The following is a 4,401-nucleotide window of genomic DNA, read 5'->3' on the forward strand; positions in this document are numbered from 1 at the left end:
TGCACCTTCTCCCTCACAGCCAAAAGGAAGGGGCAAAAGGAAAGCCCAAACCGAGGAAAAGAATTCTGATGATGAACCTCTCGATGTACTGATACAAAGGGTTCATCTGCCAAAGAGGGCTAGGAAAGCCAAAACTGTTGCTGTCACCCGGGTTCAAGAGGTGGAACCGTCAGTTATACAAGTACCCTTCGAGGACAGGGCACAAGCCCAGGGGGAACCTCAGGCTACACTGGCCACTGAGGTTGAGAGAGTGCCCCCTACCAGGTCCCTCTCAAGAGATTTGTGTGTTAATGATGATATTACTGCTGAGGGTACTGGTGACTCTGTTGGTCTATCTCGAGAGATGGCTCGAGAGGTTGAAGGTACTGGGATCAGTGATCCAGTACAAGGGGATGCAGAAGAACCATGTGAGATGGTTCGGGAGACAGACTACACAGTCAGGGTGGGAGATGATCTCTTGGAGCATAGTCGAGAGATCACAGCTCAGATAGACGAAGCAATCTCTGCTACTGAAATCATCTCTGATGGGCGGGATGACTTATATGAAGAAGTTTCCACTCAGTTGGCAGTGGAAGCACCCACTCTTGACGACTTCTCCAGGGTGATCAGGTGGATCAACTGGAGAACCAGTTCTTTCACTCAATTGATGAGTCAAGCAGCTGAAATGGAGGCAGAAGAGCAGTTTGCACTCCAGTGGTTGGGCATCTCCGAGATCCCAGCTCAACAACTGATGGATCTTGCCCACGAAACACGAGTAATGAAGCTGAACAGTGAAAGAACTGATAAAGGGAAGAGCATAGCAGTTGAAGCACCAGAAGTTGAAGCTGAGCCTGAAGAAGACCCTGAAACAGAAGCACGATTTCGAGAAGATATCAGGCTCGCCACTGCCATCTCCTTGGGACAGAACGTTGAGTTCACGAGAGGGCCAGGAGAGACCTCTGGGGTCGTTCACGATGATATTGCAACAGCCGCAATCCCACTGTCCCAAGTCAGCAACTCTGCTCTGGACGAACAGGTAGAAGTTTCGAGAGGTGAATCCGAGACCTCTGAAGCACTTCAAGTGGCACCTAACACCGTTCTACTTTTGCCACCACCTGAGTCCACACCCTCGACCACTACTGATGAAGCACAGACAATTCGAGAGGGTGAAGTTCCGTTGCTCACACTGCCGGGTTTTCCTACTGCTCCTGAAATAATTATCATTCCAGACTCATCGGAGCAGACTGAAATGCAGTCAAATGAGCAACATGAGCAGAATGCCCCAAGTCCTGCTGGTTCGAGGAGTACTGATGATACCATCGAAGGTGGAAACCCGGAAGCACCTGTCGACACTACGTCTCCAACCTCACCAGCAGATGACAAAGTTCCCAGCACTGGTTCGAGAGGTGATGCTGAGGGGGAACCACTATTGGATGAAAACAGGGAAGCGTCCAATACCGAAGAACACTCTCTGGCTGACCCTATCTCCACAGTTGCTGAAGCTGAGGCTCCAGGTTCGAGAGGTGAGGAGCAAGAAGTGATCCATCCCTCAGGTGGAAACCGGGAAGCACCTGACATGGAGCTACCTTCGAGCTCTGAACCTTGTGTCCCTGTGGATCCTCAGACGTTAAATCGAGAGGTGGACTCGCAATTGCAAGTCATGGGTGGAAATCTGGAAGCACCCAAGTCCCCTCCGACGAAAGGTACATCTCGATCCTCATCTCCTACTTCTGACTATGATCAACAGGCCGAAGAAGTCTTCATTGGCGAAGTGCGTCAATTCATGGCTGATCAATCTCAGAAGATGGCTCAGCTCGAAAGAATACTCGCTGTGGTCCGCAATGCTGCAATGCCTGCTGCTGGCACAAGTGAATCCCAAGGCCGTCATGCCGAACTTCTCGAACAGGCGATATGGGCTGAGGATGCAGCACGGAAAGCCACTGATGAAGCCGCTGTAGCTCGAGCAGAGGCTGCAAGTGCGAGGGCTGAATTAGCCGAGATGCGAGCAGAGCTTCGAGCCTTCCAATATTCCAGTGAACTTCGACAGGATGTGATGAAGGCCATACTCGATGACCTGTCGAACCAAGTCCCTGCCCAACTTCAAGCTATTTTCGAAGGTATGTCCACCCTCCTCTCCCGTACTGATGATGCCAACAAGGGGGAAAATAAAGAGAAAAAGAAGGGGGATACAACGGGCAAGAAAAGGGCAGCAAGTGAACCAGCTGGACCACCTCCAAAAATACCAAGAATCATGAGCAAAGCAGTGGAGGATGCTAAACAGGCAGAAAACCTAAGGGTCCAGCGTACACTGGAAATGGAGAGAAGGAGAGAAGAGGACAGAGAAAGAAGAAGAAAAAGACAAGAACGACAGTCAGAAGAAGAAAGGAAGATAGATCTTCTCATGACAAACTTTAAGTTTGGGAACAGAGAAGACACTGAACAAATTCTGACTCTGGAGATATTCAAGCTTCTGAAAATCACTGGAATATCAACACACAGCAACATGTCTCCAGAAGAATGTATTGCTTGGTGGAAAGATGGAGTAATTGATGGTGAGTTCGTGGGGGAAGCCTACAGGAACTACAGGCATCTAGATGTCACAGATGAATACTTAAGCCTGGTAAATCCGAAAGACCCCATCAAGACACGAGAAGCCATTAACAAGAAAAGGAAAGGCAACAAGAAGTAAGCTCTCGTGGTCCAAACTCCATCTTATTTCAATGTATTGATACTTATGTTGTTCTTGGTCTTACTTCTTTGAATCTTTTCCACTAAACTCTGTTATGTAAACATTCCCTTAATCTTAATACATATATCTTCTGCTGGGGGTGTTGCGTGAGTTTACTTATTCATGTTTAGTAGAATTGTTGTCAAACTTACCATATGCGCTGAAAATAAAATCAATGCTTTTTCTTTTTCAAATCAGCCATATAAGTAAGTATAAGTGTTGGCATCATCAAAAAGGGGGAAATTGTTAGGAACATCATGTAATAGGTTTTGATGATACCAACTGTTAAGTAAGAATCCCCAAGTCTCGATACATAGGCAAAACAATGTAAGTTCGATAAGTAAACTAAGAGCGAAAATACAACCGGGTAATTTGAGCTCAACTCGGGAAATATTTAAGCTTAAGGTAAACTTGTTTGAACAACTTAGAAGTTTTCGTGTTGTAAGCAAACAGATAGATCAGAAGCAGGCACGAGACAACTCTGGAGGAATAAGGGTCTACGAGACATCAACTAAGTCTCGAGACACAAGCCAAGTTCGAGAGGTAAGGACCTCTCGATATACCTATCGAGTTCGAGACGTAAAGAATATTCGAGAGATAGACCTCTCGATACATGGGATTGAAACATCAAGTGGTCGAGACATCTTTTATGGTCTCGATAAACCGGCACTTCTCCAAGAGGCTGAATGTTAGTCAACATGTGCAGATAAAATACTCTAAGTTTGGAGAAGAAGAATATCATGGAGATAAAATATTGAAGAGGTGCTGAGCGGGAGGTTTCAAAATGGACGGAAGTGGATGACACGTCAGACCTCCACCACAAACGGTCAAGAAGTGCACCAATCCTGAAGTGGTCAGATTCCCCAAACAAGGAATGATGGGAACATAAAAAGAGTAACTTTATCCAAAAGAAGCAAGTGAAGCATGAACTCAAGAAAGTGGAATATGGAATATTCACTACAAAACAAAAGGCTCAAGTTACAAGACCACTACTCCATGAAAAATGCTGAAATTGTGCAAAGACCCATGTTCGGCGTGGGAGACCAATTTCAAACGGAATAGTTTTCCCTCCAACGGAACTATTCTTCTACTCTCATATATAAGGACGTAAAGACACAGAAGAAACAGGGGTTGTGAAAGAGGTCAAGAGGTTAACAAGAGGTGTCTGATAAAAACGTTCCAGTGCAAAGTGCTTAACTTGGAATATCATCCTGATATTCAAAATAGCGAGAAAACACATCTTAGTGTTTCAAGAGAGTTACAAAGCTTAAACTGTTATACATCCAGAAGGTGACCGAAGCTGCTCTACATTGAAGTTGATTCAACGATAGCTTGTGGTCAGATTGGAGCCTGTTACATTCAACTGTGACAACCAAAAACACCTTGCTTTGGATTAAGCAAGAGAGGTGGAGTAACCTGGCAGCTGTCCGAGTGAAAGAAACCTGAGGCTTGACGCGGGCTTGGTGATCAAAGGTCAAGTGCTCGAGAGGTGGAGTAGCTGGAAGCGGGGAGAAAGACCTTGGAGAGGCGGAGTAACCTGGGAGCTGTCTTGTGAAGATCCTGAGGCTTGACGCGGGCTTGGTGATCAAAGGTCAAGTGCTTGAGAGGTGGAGTAACAAGAAGCGGGGCGAAAAACCTGAGGCTTGAGGCGGGCTTCGTGATCAAAGCTCAAGCGCTCGATATTGTACTAAAAA

Source organism: Ipomoea triloba, chromosome 15, assembly GCF_003576645.1.
Source record: "Ipomoea triloba cultivar NCNSP0323 chromosome 15, ASM357664v1".
Lineage (NCBI taxonomy): Eukaryota > Viridiplantae > Streptophyta > Magnoliopsida > Solanales > Convolvulaceae > Ipomoea > Ipomoea triloba.